Here is a 19814-nt window from a genome sequence, read left to right as displayed (position 1 = left end):
AAATAATAATAAAAATATTTTAATTTTTATCATTTATTACATTTAATCCTATTTATTTATATTATTTATATTATTTTATTGTATTTACATTATTATATTATATATTTATAATGTTTATTATTTATATTATAATGTTCATTATATTATTATATTATATATTTATTTAAATTAAATTAAAAGAATAAAAATTTAATTTAACTTTAAAAAAGAGAAATTTATTAATTTAGAAAGTAATGTTGAATATGGCCAGGAGGATAGGAAGGTGGAATAGCAAGATGGAGAGCCATTTCTTGGGAGGACAGAATGGATGGAAAAGCCGTCCCCCAGAGGACATCAATTCTGGGGATTTTATACTCTTTACAACAGTGGAGAGGTAACTCTGTGCCATGGTGAAGATGTGACTCTGGTGTGGTAAACACTCAGGCATTTGTTGGTGGGAGGGAGTTGGTCATCTGACCGGGTCTGCCTAGAGACCTAGGGGGTGACCCTCATAGTTTAGGGGACAGATGGATGTCTGAGATACAACTTGATATCAAGGAGGCTTATCTCTCTGTCCATCTAAAGGATGATCCCAGGAGGACGATCCTCTCAGGGTCTTATCGGGGTTATCAGATGTTTTGGGTTAGGAGTCACAATGACAGAAGCTAGCAAAGGAATTTCCCTGCTTACGGTTTGCCTGGGTTTTGGGGGTACGATGCCCACGCCAACCTCACACAAATCACTTACCCATTGTGAGTCTCAGTTTCTCCCTCTGTAAAATAGGGAGCTGGACTAGGAGGCCTTGGTGGTTTCTTCTGGCTCTAGGTCTATCTATAAGCCTATATGTTTCTTGAACCCTTTGGGCCTCAGTTTCCCTCCTCTATAAAATGAATGTTAGACTAGGCCACCTCTAAAGTTCTGTCTGGCTCTAACCCTATGCTCCAAAGAGAAATGTGCCAGTATGGTAGCAAGAGAGCATGCGGTTCAACTCTTGCTTCTGGGCTCATGAGTTAGTCATTTCTTCTTTCTAAGGATTAGTTATTTGATGTACAAAACAGGTAAAAATAATACCTGAAGTACTTTAATTTATGAGTGTGCTGTGAGAAGCAAATGAGATCTTCTACATACGCAGTAAAAACGCCTGGCAAAATGGACCATACGTATGAATCTGGAAGGGACCCCAGAGGTCATCTAGTCCAACCCTCCCTCTCTCTATTTTTTAGATTAAGATACTGAAGCCCAGATTTTCGGAAATGACTTACCCACAGTCACATAATGCTCCGCATGAAAGATGAGATGACCAAGAAAGGTTTGATCTTCAACTGTGAAAGACTTTGCTACTCTCAGCAATACGATGACCCAGGACAATTCTGGGGGACTTATGACAAAGAAATGCTTTTCTCCTCCAGAGAAAGAACTGTTGAAATCAGAATGCAGATGAAAGCATACAGTTTTTCACTTGTTTATTTTAGTTTTTCTTTTAGGGTTTTGGTTTTATATGATGATGCCCTACCAAAAATAAACACTATGGAAATATGTTTTGCATGATAATACATGTATGATCCAGATCGAATTGCTTTCCGGCTCTGGGAGGGTGGGGAGAGAAGGGAGGAGGAAGATCATTTGGATCATATAACTTCAGAAAACTGATGTGGAAATTTGTTATTGCATGTAACTGGCAAAAAAAAAATTTAATACATTTCGACCCCTCCCCACCAAAAAAGAAAGATTTGCTCTTCCAAGCATATTGATTTATTATGCCATACATGGTAATTACCCAACAAATCGGGACCAGGTTCCTTCCTCAGCTTAGGGCTGGACCCCAAATATAGGCAGTCTTTTATACATTAAAAATAATAAAATGAGGTCAGCTAATTAAAAGGAAACAATTCAACATCAGGCAATCTAATTCTGAACTAGAGGAAATGTTAGGGACTTTCCAAGTTGAGAAGGGGAGAGTAAATGGGTACAATTCAGGAAAAGAGACATCCTATTCCTCCTTGAGTATTAGTAAACAATCAAAGACCATGGAAACAATGACTGATTAATCAGTATGGGGCCAGTTTTTCAGATAAGACATATGGGTTGCTAGAGATGTCCAGTTGTGAGAAAATTCCTTGCATCAGTCTTGGGATCCAACTCAACATAACCTCGGACTTTGGAGAAGGGTCTCCAAGCTGCAGGTATAGGTGGTCCAGTTTCCCAAGCCATGCAGGGCTGGGTTCTAACAATGCAATAAGGTTTTCTCTCAATTTCCACAAATGAATAAACTTTTCTCACAAATCAGAATTTAGACTAGATTGGAAATCAAATAGAAAGGGAATTAAACTAGCTCTAGAATTGAGTCACAAAGACGGAGTCAGGGTCATTCAACTCAATTTCTCCAATTAGCCACTTGCTGTCCTAATTCCCTCAAAAGGTAAAAAGTGGGGAAGCAGAAATTTGAATGCATGTCTTCTGACTCCAAATCTAAGACATTTTCCACTGTATCACGAAAGCCACAAATGGCTGGCTACATAAGGAGGAACTTCGTGGAACCTATTGTCAAGGATTCAGTGTGATAAAATATGTTAAAGGTCTATTTCTAATGCCCTTTAAACTTATAATGTCAGTCTTATTTTTGACCTGCAGAAAGGAAAAGAGGAGCAGGCAAGAACAGGAGGCAGGGGGTGGACAAAATGACCACTATAGGGTCCTTCCAGCCCCTGGGATTCTGGGCTGCCAAGCCTTTCACTCCCTTCTCTCAGGACTCCCAAAGGCACAATTCTGCCAAGTGTTTCAAGGACAGGGAGTCAGTGTGTCCCAGAGTTATTTGCCCTAGAAGAAAACATTTAGAGCCAGAGAGAGCAGCTTATAATTCTATCCTCCCTTCTGGGCTTCATGGCTTTTAGAATGTATCCAGACAGACTCAAAACAGGAGCTTGCCCCATTCTAGGGGGTCCCTTTGAAGGATGGGCATTTGGCAAACTGATTTGGGTCCAATTCATTGTTCCATCCTTGTCCCTTTGGTATTCTTTAGGAAACTACCCAGGAGAGAAGAGAGCCTATGGACAGAATGATATAAGACAGCAACCTGACCATAGAGAATATTGATGGAAAAACCAACAGAAAGGAATAGTCAGGAAGCCTGGATGGTGATAGGGCTAGAAGGTGGAAGAGAGATTAAGCTAGAAAGGAACTGTAAGGATTATTTATTTTCTGTCTTAGTATCGGTTCCAAGGCAGAAGACTGGTAAGGACTAGGTGACTGGGTTTAGAGGACTTGACCAGGGTCACACAGCTAGGAAGTATCTGAGACCAGATATAAAACCAGGTCCTCTCAACTCCAGGCCTGGTTCTCTATCCACTAAGCCACCTAACTGCCCCCAAAATATCAATTGTAAGGCAGAAGAGCACTAAGGGCTCGACAATGGGAGTTAAGTGATTTGCTCAGGGTCACATAGCTAGGAAGACCAAATATGAACCCAGCTCCTCCCAACACCAGGCTTGGCACTTTATCCATTGAATCACCTAGCTGCCCCTCTCTGAGGATATTTAATTCAAGCCCCTCATTTTACAAGCACTCCTTAAAGGAAGAACTCAAGCTGGGGCAATGACTCCCCCAGGGTCGCACAGGTAATAAGTGGCAAAACCAGCAATTGAACTTAGGTTCTCTGGTTCCAAATCTAATGCTTTTTTTTGTTGTTGTTATTGTTCCTTTTCTTTTTTAAGTTTGAGGTAAAGGAAAACTTTCTAGCACCCAGCTGCCTCAGGAGGGGGCAAGCTCTCCATTACTGGAAGTTTTCTGCTATTGGGAAGGCAGTCGTGGGCGAATCTTGCTTTGGTAAGGAGGTTCAGTCAACAAACATGAATTGACTCCAGTGTTCAAGAACCCTACAATTGGCCCTAGGGCCAAAGAGATGAATACAAACCCAGTCTTGTTTTCCAGAAGCGTCTCCTAGTCTAATGGAAAGTCTGGCAAGACCACAAATCACTCTGACCCTAGGGAGAATAAAATGAATCTAAAGGAGCTGTGCTGGCAAAGTGCTCTATTGATTCCAGGAGAAAGAAATAGCTTTGACTTGGGGGCTAGGATATCACCAGGCGTCATGGAGAAGGTGGCATCCGAGGTGGACCTTCAAAGTCAAATGGATGGAGGTGTGCAAAGGGGATCATTTCTAGGGAAGGATGAGAAGAAGGGAAGGAGGACAAGGGTCGTTCTTGCTCAGGTGAAAGTTAGGTTGGAGGCTCCCTGAAGTCCCTTCCAAGTCTAAGATGCTAAGATTTGGAGTTCCCTCGTTTCAGGGAATCTTTACACGCTGCTCCGCCAGGGATGTATCTCCAGGGATTCCAACCACCAGAATCTGCTACAAGCTCTTTTAGATATTCCTAGAAAAGCCAGTGCAGTACTCCAATTTTTTCTTTCCTTCTTTAAGTTCTTCCCTTCTGTCTTAGAATCAATATTGTGTATTGGTTCTAAGGCAGAAGAGTGGTAATGGCTAGGCCAGTGGTTCCCAAACTTTTTTGGCCTACCGCCCCCTTTCCAGAAAAAATATTACTTAGCATCCCCTGGAAATTATGAAACTATTTATTGAACTCAGAATAGAATGTAATACAAAAAAAGTGTGGCCATCACTGCTTTCCTGGATCACTGCAGCACCCACAAGGGGGCGGTAGCACCCACTTTGGGAATCACTGGGCCAGGCAATGGGGGTTAAGTGACTTACCCAGGGTCACACAGCTAGGAAGTGTCTGAGACCAGATTTGAACCCACAACCTCCCATCTCTAGTCCTGGCTCTCAATCCTCTGAGCCACCTAGCTGCCCTCACAGTACTTCAATTCTTAGGTCTTTTGTACAAGCTCTAGTTGCCATCTTTCTTTTTATCTCCAGACTTGGTGCAGCGTTCACTCAAGCATTAATAATACTTGTTGACCATTCCCTAGACTTAGGATGCTTTTCCTCCTCACCTCTGTCTCCTAGTTTCCTTGATTTTCTTTAAGACTCAACTCAAAATCCTGAAGAGTAAATCAAACTTTCTTTGTCTATCACTAAGTAAAAGAGTTCACAAGTCACTTACTAAAGTGGGTGACAACTCCAGAGGCCACTGACCACCCCCTGGGCAGTGCTAAGCAAGTTAGCACTTGCTAAGAAAAACTGCAATTGGTTCCCCTAAAGTGGAGGAAGTGACAGGAAGAGATGCGGAAAAAGGACTATAAAAAGTTCTGAACTTCCTGTCCAGGGATCTTCTCCAGGGTGACTTGGCTTTTGGAGGTGGATTTGGACTGGACCTTCAGCTTGGACCTTGACTTTGGCTCTTGGACTGCTTCTTGGAGGACTGCTCCTGATTCTTCTCCTTTGGACTTTATCTTGGGTGATTGAGTAGCTGGCCTTCCTTTCCTAGCTTCTGGAGAGATTCGTTCCTGAGAGGCCTTCCTTTCCTGGAGGAGGCTGTGTAGGAGCCCTGCTCAGGGCTGAGCCAGACACTGGAGCAACATTTACTGTGATAGGCTAGACATTTCCTCTACTCTCTTCTTACATTTCTCTACTTTCACTCTTTCTACCTCTTTGTAAATAAAGCTATTAAAGTCATTTTTTTTAAACCCTTACCTTCCATCTTGGAGTCAATACTGTGTATTGGCTCCAAGGCAGAAGAGTCGTAAGGACTAGGCAATGGGGGTCAAGTGACTTGCCCAGGGTCACACAGCTGGGAAGTGTCTGAATTCAAATTTGAACCTAGGACCTCCCATCTCTAGACCTGACTCTCAATCCACTGAGCTATCCAGCTGCCCCCAACTAAAGTCATTTTTGACTTGTTATAATATCTTTAAATTGGCGACCACAATATTATTTTAGAATTCTCATATCTAGTCAAAACCCTAAATATATATTCTTACAAAGTTCATCTTCTGTAGGAAAGGGCCTTCCTGGTCCCCCTAGCTGCTAATGCCTCTCTAAGATAGCCTTCTATTTTACATACACATAAGCATTTATGTTGGACAGGCATGGTTATTTGTATGTTGTCTCCCCCTTTAGAATGAAGGCTTGTTGAGGACTTGGCCCATGTTTTTGTCTTTTTTCCAGAACTTAGCATAATGCCTGGTATGAAATAGGGGCTTAATAAATGCTCCCCAGACCAGGAGGTTCCCTTTTATTTTTTCCTGGCTCCTGCCTCTACTTAGGCCTAGGAGAGGCAAAAATCCTTCCTTCAGTTTAGCCCTCTAGCCCTGTACTGCCACTGGACATATGATGGGGTCAAAAACCACAGCTAGAATCCTGCCTTTGCTTCTAATTTCTTATAAATGTAGGTACAATCCTTCCCTCTTCTCCGTGACTCAGTTTCCCCTACCCTATCCCATGAGAGGGACATATTGCATGTTCTCTAAAGTCTCTACTCAGCTCTGAAATTCTGCAGTTTTTTCATCCTGTGACTTTTTCCTAAGTATGAGGTCAGGGCTGGAAGATAAGAAACAAAGTCCAGGCAGCAAAGAGAGCAAAGCCAGATGTTGGAGCTTCTGGTGAGTCTGGCCCACCGCCACAGTTGGCTCTGGACATCGTGATTCTTCCCCCTTGGGTGTCCGAATCTCCCATTTCTAGATTACTCAAAGGTTTATCAAGTGCTTACCTAACCACAGCCCTGGGATATAGGTTAACAAGTGTTGTTATTCCTCATTTTACAGTTGAGAAAACTAGTGGGGAATGACTTGCCGAGGTCAGGCAGAAAGTGAGCCAAGACATCCAAGTGAGTTTCTTCTTCTTCTTCTTCTTTTTTTAAGCCCTTACCTTCTGTTTTAGTATCGGTTCTAAGCCAGAAGTGTGACAAGGGCTAGGTAATTGATGTTAAGTGACTTGCCCAGGTTCACTCAGCTAAGAAGTGCATGAGGCCACAGTTGAACCCAGGACCTCCCTTCTCCAAGCCTGGCACTCTCTCAACTGTGCTACCAAGCTGCCCCCATTGGGTTCTTTTATTTTTATTGATTTTTCTTTCTTTTTTTTTTTTTAAACTCTTAACTTCTGTGCATTGGCTCCTAGGTGGAAGAGTGGTAAGGGTAGGCAATAGGGGTCAAGTGACTTGCCCAGGGTCACCCAGCTGGGAAGTGTCTGAGGTCAGATCTGAACCCAGGACCTCCTGTCTCTAGGCCTGGCTCTCAATCCACTGAGCTACCCAGCTGCCCCCTATTTTTATTGATTTTTAAAAATGAAAATAATGTTTTTTAAGTGCTGGAATAGATATCATCTTAGACCTCATCGACTCCATCCCACCCCCTATTCCCATTTTACAGATAAGGACTAAGAAGTTAAATTTGTTGCACAAAGTTGTATAGTCAAGCTGTAACAGAGCAGATTTGAATCTAGGCCCGTTGATTCTAAATTTGTCCATTTTTCCACAAGGCCGCTCCTTTGCACTTCTTTTTTAAAATTTTGTCATTTTTTTTTTTACCAATTCCATGTAATAACACATTTCCACGCCAGTTTTCCTAAGTTATACGATCAAACTTATCTCCCTCCCGGTGCTGGCAGGCGATTCGGTCTGGGTTATACGTGGACCAACATCGCTGCACTCTTTTAAACAGATCTCTGGGTCCTCTTTGCTACTCCCCCAGGGCTTACTCTGCTGAGATCCCTGGATCTCCCCGGCTTCCTCCCACCCACCTCCAGAGGGAGAAGTAAAAAATAGCAGCGCCATCCAGGTTCCGGCTAGGAAGTTTTTTAATTCAACAAGTTTGATTCAATAAGCCTTTAGTAAACCCCATTTTAGTGTGAGTCAAGTCAACAAACATTGATCATAGGCTTCCTGTGGGCCAGCCGCTGTGCTAAATACTACTGGAAATACGAAATATAAGCAAAAAGGAAGCTAGGGTTCAAATCCGGCCTCAGACACTTCCCAGCTGTGTGACCCTGGGCAAGTCACTTGACCCCCATTGTCTACCCTTACCACTCTTTCACCTATGAGTCAATGCACAGAAGTTAAGGGTTTAAAATAAAAAAGGAAGCTAGCCCTGCCCACCAGGAGCTTGCCTTCCAATGGGGAAAGGACAGAGAATGGGGCAAGCTAAGGGACAGGAGGATGACTGGCCTGGGCCCTTCTTCAAGGGAGTTTCTCCTTCTATCTCTTGTTGCTGAACTATATAGGATTCACTGTGGGTTTATTTTGTATCCTGCAACTTGGTTAAAATGATGAATTATTTCAACTAGTTTTTTAGTTGGTTCTCAGGGATTAATAAATTAAATAAATATTTAATTAATGATTCATGGGATCCTAGAGCTGGAGCTAGAAGGAACCTCGGAGGATGTCTAGTGCAACCTTCTCATTTTATAGATAAAGAATCTGAGTCTCGGAGAGGGTAAGAGACTTGCCCAAGGCCCCACAGCCGATAAGTGTCAGAGAGAACGTCTGATCCCAGGTCTTTGGGACTCCAAGTCCTGTCCAAGTCCAGAACCATGAAAAAGTAAAGAACTGAAGGATCTCTGGAGGATCCAGCAAAGGAGGCAAAAAAGGAGCGGTCAGAGAGGTAGGAGGGGAACCTGGAGAGACTGGTCCTTTGAAAACCCAGAGACAAGAGAGGACCAGGGAGGAGAGAGTAATCCACAGCATCAAAGGCTTCTCAAGACTGCAAACTTCTTAACAGCATTATCCTTTTAGGAAGGGAAGCTAGGTGGTTCAGCAGATAAAGAGCCGGGCCTGGAGATGGGAAGTCCTGGGTTCAAATCTGAATTTTTATGGGCATAATAATAGCCTCTACTTCACAGGGCTATAATAAGAATCAAACGGCATAATATTGGTGAAAAGCACTTGACACACAGTAGGCGCCATATAATGCTTTTTCTCTTCCCTTCCTCTGGATGGAGGCAAACACCTTGGGGAAGGCTCAGCCTTTTTTGTTTAGTCCTCATTTGATATGAATAATCAGAGGATCCCTGAACAGGTTATCTCAAACTCCTATCTGAGAGCAGGGATTAGTTTTTTTGCTTTTTAATACCCTCGGTCTAGAATAGCTATCAGTAGACATAAGGTCGCTTCCCCCCACACCCCAAAAAACAAAACAAAACAACTTTTACTTATTTTATTTATTGCATTTTATTTTTAATTCCCCCCCCCCGATTCCATGATTCTTCTTGTCTTCTTCCCCTCCTCCCTCCCCACTTCCAGAATTGACATCCCTTTTATTTTATTTTATTTTAAACCCTCATCTTCCATCTTAGAGTCAATACTGCTCCAAGGCAGAAGAGTGGTAAGGGGTAGGCAATGGGGGTTAAGTGACTTGCCCAGGGTCACACAGCTAGGAAGTGTCTGAGGCCAGATTTGAACCTAGGACCTCCCATCTCTAGGCCTGGCTCTCCATCCAATGAGCCACCCAGCTGCCCCCTACCTTCTATTTTAGAATCAATGCTAAATACTGGTTCCAAAGCACAAGAGCTGTAAAGGCTAGGCAATGGAGTTTCCCAGGAAATAACTAAGGTTAAATTTGAACCCAGGACCTGGATTTGAACTCCAGGTATGACTCTAACAGCTGAACCACCTAACACCCCCCATAGTGGGATTTCATTTGCTTAACTGAGTTAAATTGTGTTCCTACATCCTGAGAGATTAAACTTATCTTTATTATTAAAATTTATTATTAAATTTAGGCTTGCCCTCAGGGAATTACAATCTAGTGCCTATTTCTTAGACCAATAATCTTGTGAAGTTGTTATTTGGTCACATTCATCTCCTGGCCCCATTGGAGTTTTCTTGGCAAAGATACTGGAGTGCTTTGTCATTTCCTTCTCTAGCTCATTTGACAGATGAGGAAACTAAGGCAAAGTCACCCAAATAGTTTACCATTCCCTGCTCCAGCTGATTTTATAAATGAAGAAACTGAGGTCTGGAAAAGGAAAGGAAGGACAGCCAATAAGAGTCTGAAGGAGGGCAAGCTAGGTGGCTCAGTGAATAGCGTACCAAGCCTGGAGTTCAGGGGGACCTGAGTTCGAATGTGACTTCAGGGCACTTCCTTGCTGTGTGACCCTGGGCAGGTTACTTAACACCAACTTCCCAGCTCTCCCTTGCCCTTCTGTCTTAGAGTTGCTACTAAGAAAGTAAGGGATTCAAGGAAAAAGAGTTTGAGGGAGGGCTTGAATGTGGGTCCTCAGCCTCCAAACAAACCTCCTGCTTTTTTCCACTGTCACCCACCTCTCTTGTATCCCTATCATACAAATGCTGTTGAAGGAGAAAAGAGAATTAGCAGCTTATGTCACAGAGTCAAGAATTTAGTTAGGGTAGACCTCAGAGAAGGCAGAGTAATATGGGACAAAGAATCCTGAGCTGGAAGACGGGAGTCCCAAGTCTCTGATGATCTGGGCAGGAGCCCTTGGATAAATCACTTACCTTCCTTGGGGGCTTCAGGATTCCTATCTGTAAAATGAGGCAGCTGGACCAGAGAGATAACGCCTCCAGATCCTCATAACAACTCTGGGTTTATTATCCCCATTTTACAGTTGAGGAAACTGAGGCACTTTTGAGTGACTTGCCCAGGGTCACCCCGCTAGTCAGGGTTTGAGGCAGCTCTGCCCTTCTATGATCCCGGGTCCCTTCTAACAATGATATCCTGTGTTCTGCGCTCTATTTCAGCTTCCACAGTCTATGGTCCAAGCTGATAGAATCTCAGAATTTCCGGTGATCATCCAGCCCAACTCCTACCTGAGAAATGACGCCCACCCACACTGTTCCTGGCCTTACCGGAGGCTCCCCGACGGGGCCAGGGATCCCCAAACCCAACCCCGGGGCAGCCCCCTCCTCTTTCGGGCAGCACTACTTGTTAGAAAGTTTTCCCTTCATCGAGAGTGAATTTACCTCTTCGTAGATGTTCTAAGGTGTTTTTTTTTTCCAGCTCTGACATTCCATGTTCTATGTTCTATGATTCTAGAGGTGGAAATGTGGAACTTGTGAAGGGTAGAGGATGGAAGGAGTGTGGGGGAAGGAGCTGATCTTCAACTAAGGCCATAAGGCGGCCTCTTGAGATCTCTCCCTGGGCTCTTGACATGGAGCCCTAAAATCCCCGGGTCTCTGCTCTGGTCACACACCAGCACCCTCCCCTTGGCTGCTGGGGAAAAAAAGCGTGGCCTGAAGGGTTGGGCCCAGCCTGGTGTCTATGGGAGCCGGGGCTGAGGGGCCAGAGAGGGAGCCTCCCATTGGAAAGACCCGAAGCTGAGCTGTGCCGACGTGGACACATCTGGGATTCTGGTAAACACGGGGTGATGTCAGCACGAGACTGGGACTTAAGAGAGACAGCAGGGCTCCAAGGGGAGGGCTAGAAGGGGGGAGCGAAGAGAGGCAGCCAGGGAAGAGGCCTGGGAGACGAGGGAGAGCTACCCAGCCCTAGCCCTTGAGGAGGAATAAAAATTATTCTGAGTGGGAAAGGGAAGTCCTACAGTCTTGGAGGTGGTGGGGAGAGGGGGTGGAGAGAGCCATGCACCCCGAGGTGTGGCTACTGTTGGAAAGGGACCCCCAGTCTGAGATGGAAAAGTGGCTCCTGCCCTGGGGAGCCCCAGTCGGAAAAGGGAAAGTCTCGGTCCCAGAATCATAAAACCTCAACCCTGGGACAAGGACGTCAGGGGCCACCTGAGGAACCCACACCCCAACTCTGGACAAGAATCCCCTCTACAACGAACACAACAAGTGGTCATCCAACCTTTGTTCACAAACCTTCAATGAGGGGGAACCTACTCTTTCCTCGCTTTGTTGCCCTTTTCCATTTTGAACTTAGACTGATTCTGAACTGTGAACAGGTCACATCGGCTCTAACCTTGAAGGGAAATGTGCCCCTCCTGCACTTTGCATCCATAATTCTTAGTTTTTTCTTCTGGGGCCCAATCGATTGCCAAACTCTTCTTCTAAACGAGGACCTTCCCATCCTGCTCTCGGTCTTCTCTTCTCCAGGCTAAACATTCCCTGCGTCCTCAGTGGACCGTTCCATGGAGATGGGGCTCTCAAAGTGCCTCCTCACTCGCCATCTTGGTTATCATCTCCTGCACTCCACACAGTGGAGGAATAAAAGACTCTGAAGGTGTAGGAGGAGTGAGGCAGAAGGATAAATGGAAGGCTGGAGGAACGTGGGAACTGAGTAAAAGAGTTTTGAATGATAACAAAGACTCTGTGGGTGATGACCAAGGGGGAGTAGAGATAGTGAATGTCATGGGAATTTTAAAGAAGATTAAATAACTGGGAGACTAGAGATCTCTGGTGGTCAATGGGACTTCCTCTTTTCTTTTTTTTACCCTTACTTTCTGTCTTTGTAACTACTCTTAAGATAGAAGGACAAAGGTTAGGCAAATAGGGTGAAGTGACTTGCCCAGGGTCACATAGCTAGGGAGTATCTGAGACCAGACTTGAAGTCAAGACTTCCCCTCTCCAGGCCTGGCTCTCAATCTACTGAGCCACTAGTGCCACTTGTTTTTATTTTTATTTTTTTATTTTCATTTTTAAAACCCCTAACCTTCTGTCTTAGAATCAATACTAGGTATTCGTTCTAAGGCAGAAGAGTGGTAAGGGCTAGGCAGTGGGGGTGAAGTGACTTGCCCAGGGTCACAAGCTAAGAAGAGTCTGAGGCCAGACTTGAACCCAGGACCTCCCATCTCTAGGCCTGGCTCTCAATCCACTGAGCCACCCAGCCTGCCCCCTCCACTTATTTTTTTTTTTTAACCCTTACCTTCCGTCTGGGAGTCAATACTGTGTGTTGGCTCCAAGGCAGAAGAGTGGTAAGGACAGGCAATGGGGGTCAAGTGACCTGCTCAGGGTGACACAGCTGGGAAGTGTCTGAGGTCAGATTCGAACCCAGGACCTCCCATCTCTGAGCCTGGCTCTCAATCCACTGAGCCACCCAGCCTGCCCCCTCCACTTGTTTTTAACAGACTATCTTGTAACTTACCTTATATTTCTGAAATTCTTTTTCCTCCTCCTGGACCTTTAATCCTAATTAGATAGTATCTCCTGGTCCTTTCTCACAGTTGATCAAGACAATTCATCTTGGTTCTGCCCTGGTCCCTGAGACCTAATTAGGGGATGCCACTAAGTGCCAATGAGCATTTTACTGTCGTCCATGGAGAGGTGCCCATTGAATATTCCAGACAAACCCTCACTCTCTTGGCAAACTCATCAAATTGAATTCACCTAAGGGAAATTTCCAGATCAGCTCTCCATCCACCTCCCAGCCCCCATTGCCTTACGATCATTATCAGAATCCCCTCAGGTAAGGGCAAGCATTAGTGTAGAAAGGAAGAATGCCTGGTCATTCCTTTAGGAAGCAAAGTAGACTGGAGGCCAATCAATGACAACATCCAAGGCGCTTTATATAAATTTATATAAGTATTTAGAATTGATTTTAAATTTAAATTTATAATTGATATTAAAAATTTATATAAATATAAAGTAATTGAAATATAAACTTGAGGGTAGGGTTGCTTTTCATTTCATCTATATATCCCTAGCAAGGCACTTAATAACAGGTTGTTGAACTGTATTTAATTAGAGAAGGGGTTGTTTAATGATACAAGAGAGGACTACTAGGTCTGTACAATCCCAAAGAGATAAAAAAAAAATAAAAATGGGAGGGGCAGCTGGGTAGCTCAGTGGTTTGAGAGCCAGGCCTAGAGACAGGAGGTCCTAGGTTCAAATCTGGCCTCAGACACTTCCCAGCTGTGTGACCCTGGGCAAGTCACTTGACCCCCATTGCCCACCCTTACCACTCTTCCACCAAGGAGCCAATACATAGAAGTTAAGGGTTTAAAAAAAATGGGAAAGGACCTACTTGTACAAAAATATTTATAGCTGCTTTTTTTGTGGAGGCAAAGAATTGGACACTAAAGGGATGTCCATCCATTGGGGAATGGCTGAACAAATTATGGTATATGATGGTGATAGAATACTCTTGTGCTATAAGGAATGATGAACCAGATGATTCCAAAAAGAGCTGGAAAGACCTCCATGAACTGACGCAGAGTGAAATAAGCAGAACCAGGAGAACATTATACGCAGGAACAGTAATAATTGTGCGATGATCAGCTGTAGAAGACTTTGCTACTCTCAGCAATACAAGGATCCAGGACAATTCTGAGGGTCTTACCACAAAGAATCCTGTCCATCTCCTGAGAAAGAACTGTGGGAGTTGGAATGTAGACCAAAGCATACAATTTTTCACTTGTTTATTTAGGTTTGTGTTTTGGGGTTTTGGTTTTATAAGATTATTCACTTAGAAAAATAAACAACATGGAAATATGTTTTGTATCATAATACATGTGTATAACCCAGGGGAGGAAAAAACCCCATGATTCGAGAGAGGGAAGGAAGTTGTAGAAGGCGTGCCCCTCGATTTAATCCAGGTCACCAAGGGCTGGTTTTCTTTATATTCCCTGATATTGGTGGCACAGTGGGCAAGAGTGCTGGACTTGGAGTCAGGAAGACCTGAGATTAAATCCAGCTTCTGACAGTTACCAGCTGGGTGATTGCAGGCAAGCCATTTAACCCTTCTGTGCCTCAGTTTCCTCTATCTGTAAGATGGAATAATAATAGCCCCTATCTTCCAGGATTATTGTGAGGAACAAGTAAGATATTTATAAAGTGCTTTGCAAACATTGGAGCACTGAGGGGGCAGCTGGGTGGCTCAGTGGATAGAGAACCAGGCCTGGAGATGGGAGATCCTGGATTCAGATATGACTTCAGACACTCCCCAGCTGTGTGACCCTGGGCAAGTCACTTAACCCCCATTGCCTACCCTTACCACCTTTCTGCCTTGGGACCAATACCCAATACTGATTCTAAGGTGGAAGGTAAGGGTTTAATAAATATTAAATCAATACAATTTTTAAAAAGACTGTATAATAAAACTGCCTCAGGGTGCAGTAGGCAGTGTCCACCTTGTCAAAAGGATCCAAGTTCAAATCTAGCCTTAGACACTTCCTAGCTGTGTGACCCCCAGGCAAGTCACTTAATCCCAGATTGTCTAGCCCTTGCTGCTCTTCTGTCTTAGAATTGCTACTAAGACAGAATTGTAAGGGTTTTTGTTGTTGTTTTTTTTTCAAAGATGAACTCCTACACCAAGAGTTCCTTCAGAACTTGGATTGTCTTTTGCTTTTCTTTCTATCCCCAGGGGCTAGCACAACGCCTGGCACGTAGGAGACGCTTAATATATGTTTGCTGGCTTGATTGTTGGCTTGATTTCAGTCAAAGACTTGGTAATATGAAATGAGGTGAGAAAAATGGATTAGAACCATGTCCTGAAGATACCGTCCTCTACCTCTACCTCCCTTTCCTAGAAGAGCTCCCAGAGAGCTGGCTAGCTTCTCTACCTCCTCCCCCAGGACCCTCCTGGACCCTTTGCAATCTGGCTTCAGACTACTCTTGAGAAGAGGGATGCCACACTCTCAAAAGTTGCCAGCTATCTCTTTCCCGATAAACCCAAAATGCTTTTTTCAGTTGTATCTTTTTTTTTTTTTAAACCTTTACTTTCTGTCTTAGAACTGATATTAAGTAGATACTTCCTAGCTGTGTGACCCTGGGCAAGTCACTTAACCCCCATTTCCTGGCCTTTGCTGCTCTTCTGTCTTAGGATTGCTATTAATACAGAATGTAGTAGTAAGAGCTAAGGCAGTGGGAATTAAATGAGTTGAGGTAATGGGTGTTAAGTGACTTGCCCAGGGTCACACAGCTAAGAAGTATCTGAGGTCAAATTAGAACCCAGGCCCTCCTGACTCCAGGCTTGGCTCTCAGTGTCAGCTAGCTGCCCCTGCCTTTTCTCTTAAGCTCTGTCCTCTACATATCCTATTTCTGTCACATGCCCCACTATCCTTCCAGGCACCCAAATTCTGACCAACTTTCTCTTCCCTCACCCCACTCTCACTTCCATCCTTTCAGTTGCCAAGTCCTATTGCATTCTGGTTCCATACCGATCTTCCATCTTCCTCCTTTGATTACCCCAGCTCAGAACCCTCATTATCACTTGGGACTATTAGGGACAACTTTTTCTGCCTCCAGCCTTTCCCCTCTTCAAACCATGCACTACTAAAACAATCTTAATAAGCCACAGATCTGCCTGACTCAAAAACCTTCAATAGCTCCCTACTGGCTTTAGGATACAAGACAAGTCTTCAGTCTGGCATTCAAAGCCCCCACATAATTTCCTTCCGAACACCTCTAAGTACTAGACAAAACTGAACCAAAAGCTGTTCGGTGAACCTGACACTATCTCTAAAGATTGCACCTCCTCATCCCCGCAATTCTTTTTCTTTTCTTTTTTAAAATTTTCTTTATTTCTTTTTAAAATATTTTCTATGTTTACATACTTTATTTTCTTTGCTTCCCCTCTCCCAGAGCCAACAAGCAACACCACTGGATTGAACAAATGTTATCACTTGATATCTATTTCCATATTATTCATTTTTACTATAGAGCTGTGATGGCGAACCTATGGCATTCTGAGAGCTCTCTGTGGGCACGTGCTCCCTGGCCCACCAGAGTTCATTACTAGAAAGGCAGAGGGACATTTTTTTTACATCCCGCCCCTCTGCCCAGCAGCCCAATGGGAATGCTTCCTCCCTCCCCTGTGTGGGTAAGGGGGGTGGGGCACCTGGCACTGGGTGGGGGGGACGGGCACAGCACTGGGGTGGGGTGGGGGCTGGGCCTGGCACTCCATCTCTAAAAGGTTTGCCATCGCTGCTATAGAGAAATCTTTTAAAGCCAAAACCCCAATTCATATACCCATATATACAAGTGATTAGTGATAAGCCCTATGTTTTTCTTCTGCGTTTCTACTCCCACAGTTCTTTCTATAGCATTCTTTCTCATAAGTCCTTCAGGTGTGTCCTGGATTATTGCATTGCTACTGGTAGTAAAGTCCATTACATTGGACTTTTCCACAATGTTTCACTTTGTGTGTACAATGTTCTCCTGGTTCTACTCATTTCACTCTGCATCAGTTCATGGAGGTTCTCCCAGTTCATATAGAAATCCTCCAGTTCATCATTCCTTACAGCATAATAGTATTCCATCAACATCGGATACCACAATTTGTTCAGCCATTCCCCAATTGAGGGACACCCTCTCATTTTCCCATTTTTTTGCCACCACAATGTGACTGAATATTTTTGTACAAATATTTTTCATTATTATCTCTTTGGGGTACAAACCCAACAGGCTGGGCCAAAGGGTATGTAATCTTTTAAATTAAATTATTTTAAATTAAATTAAATTATTTTAAATTAAATTATGCCCTTTGGGCATAATTCCAAATTGCCTTCCAGAATAGTTGGATTAATTCACATTAGTGTCCCAATTTTGCCACATCCCCTCCAACATGTATTATTTTCCTTTACTGTCATATTGGCCAATCTGCTAGGTGTGAGGTGGTACCTCAGAGTTGTTTTGATTTACATTTCTCTAATTAGGGATTTAGAATACTTCTTCATGTGATTATTGATAGTTTTGATTTCTTTATCTGAAAACTGCCTATTCATGTCCCTTGACCATTTGTCAGTTGAGGAATGGTTTGATTTCTTGTATAACTAACTTAATTCCTTATAAATTTGAGAAATTAGACCTTTGTCAGAGGTTTTTGTTATTAAATCCCCCCCCCAATTTGTTGCTTCCCCTCTAATTTTGTTTGCATTTGTTTTGTTTATATAAAACCTTTTTAATTTAATATAATCATAATTATTCATTTTATATTTTGTAATGTTCTCTGTCTCTTGCTTGGTCTGAAATTTCTTCCTTTCTCATAGATCTTATTGGTTCCCATAGATATTATTGTTCACCTAATTTGTTTATTATTTCCTTACACAATTTTTACTTAAACTCTTACTTTCTGTCAATTTTGTTTATTGGTTCCAAGACAGAAGAGTTGGTAAAGACTAGGCAATGGGTGTTAAGTGACTTGCCCAGGTCACATAGCTAGAAAGTGTCTGGGGCCACATTTGAATCCAGGACCTTCTGTCTCTAGGCCTGGCTCTCAATCTACTCAGCCACCTCGATGCCCCATTTTCTTACACTTTTGTCCAGGCTCAGTTCAGGTGTTTCATCTTTTCTGAATATACCAACCTGTCTAGAAGGTAGACGCATGAGAGACAAGCACTGCTTCTGTCCCAGTACAATGCCTGGCACCTGGGAGGTGTTTAATAAATCCTTGATTAGTGTCCTAATGAATGACAGGTTGGCCAATAACTGACAGAGTGGGACCCCTTTTTTACCTTCCTATGCCAAGTGGAAAAGGTTCTTTTAAGACACAATTCTTCATTTTCCATCACAATCCACATAACAGTAACCAAAAACACAAGTTTTAAGAAAACAGCTTAACTCTAGGCTAGGACTGAAGACTGTTCCCTAAGGTGACACAGATGCGCTTTATCTCCAACATAAATGGAGGAGGCAGAAAACCACTGGCCTGGCCCCAAAGACCTGGATTCAAGTTCTGACCATGCCACTAATTAGTCACCCTGAACAGACGTTTGAGACTTGGTTTCCCTTTCTGTAAAATGAGGGTTTGGGTGAGGTGATTCCTAAGGTCAATGACTTTATAGCCTTGGTCAAATCCTTTACTTTTGAGTTTTATTTTTCTCATCTTGAAAATGTGGGGCATTGATAGTGGTGCTGGACTGGAGGGCCCTCTGCCCTGACTGAACGAATGCCTGAACGAATGAATGATTAATGTAGGTCATTTGGGTCACTCTAGAAAGTGATGCTGGAGGGCATGGTCCAAGCTTAGGAGTCACTGAGACCGCCCAATGCTGGGAGGCAAGAAACCAGCCTACTAAGGCTTAAGCCGTAAGGTCTTTTTTTCTTTTTCTTTGTTAAAAATTCTTACCTTCGGTCTTAGTATCGATTCTAAGGAAGAAGATCTGTAAGCGATATAGGTAATTGGGGTTGTGACTGGTCCAGGGTCACAGACATACCAAGTGTCGGAGATAACATTTAGAACCCAGGACCTCCCATTTCTAGGCCTGGCTCTCTTATCTACTGAGCCAGCTAGCTGCCCCGAGACCCTTCCATACAGTCTGGAAGTAACAGTTTTTCCGTAGGGATGAAGGAGACGAAAAACTTCCTGGATCCTACCCTCCAGCCCTGCCCCCTTCCCCAGCCACGTGCTTTCTTTTGAGCTTGTTCCGAGAACCTCCGCCAGGGGGCGCACAAGTTCGTCTCCCTGCCCGTGTAAGAGACTCAGACGCGCAGGCGCATGGAATTTCCCTCGCGTCTCGGCCCTTTCGGGCTGCCGTAAGCGCGTCAGCAGCTTCGTTCCTTGATATTTCCTCAACGCTTCGGCGGCACCGCCTATTCGAGCTCCTTCTACGCGTGCGTGGGCGCGCGCGTGCGTAAGTGCGAAAAGGGGGCAATTTAGGCGAGAGTGCGTGCGTGCGGGGAATCGCGAGTAAGGCGTGAGCGTGCGTGCGTGCGTACGTGAGGCCGGGCGGGCGCGAGGGCGCTGCGCGTGCGCGCTGGGGTTCCTGGGGGGGAGGGGTGGGGGGGGAAGGGAAATGGCGGAGGCTTCGCCGCAACCCGGACGGTACTTCTGCCACTGCTGTTCGGCCGAGATCTCCCCGCGGCTGCCGGTGAGCGCAGGGGCCGGGGACTAGGACCAGCACCGGGGACTGGGCCGCCGCCCCTCAGTGCTCGGGCTGGGGCCCAGTAGGCCTGAGTCCTCTGCCTTCCCGCAGGCCTCTCCTCTTCCCCATTCACCCTCTCCTCCCGGCCTTCTCTCTCTCCACCTCAAACCTGCCCCCTTCCACGCCACCTCCAGGTTTGCCCGCTCCTCCTCTTTCACCCCCGCTTGCCCTCCCCAACTCCCGAGCCTGCCCTCGCTATCTCCTCTGCCCTGGTCAGGTCCTACCTTCCCCTCCC

This window comes from Gracilinanus agilis, chromosome 1 (assembly GCF_016433145.1).
Source record: "Gracilinanus agilis isolate LMUSP501 chromosome 1, AgileGrace, whole genome shotgun sequence".
NCBI lineage: Eukaryota > Metazoa > Chordata > Mammalia > Didelphimorphia > Didelphidae > Gracilinanus > Gracilinanus agilis.
This window is presented reverse-complemented; position numbering follows the sequence as displayed.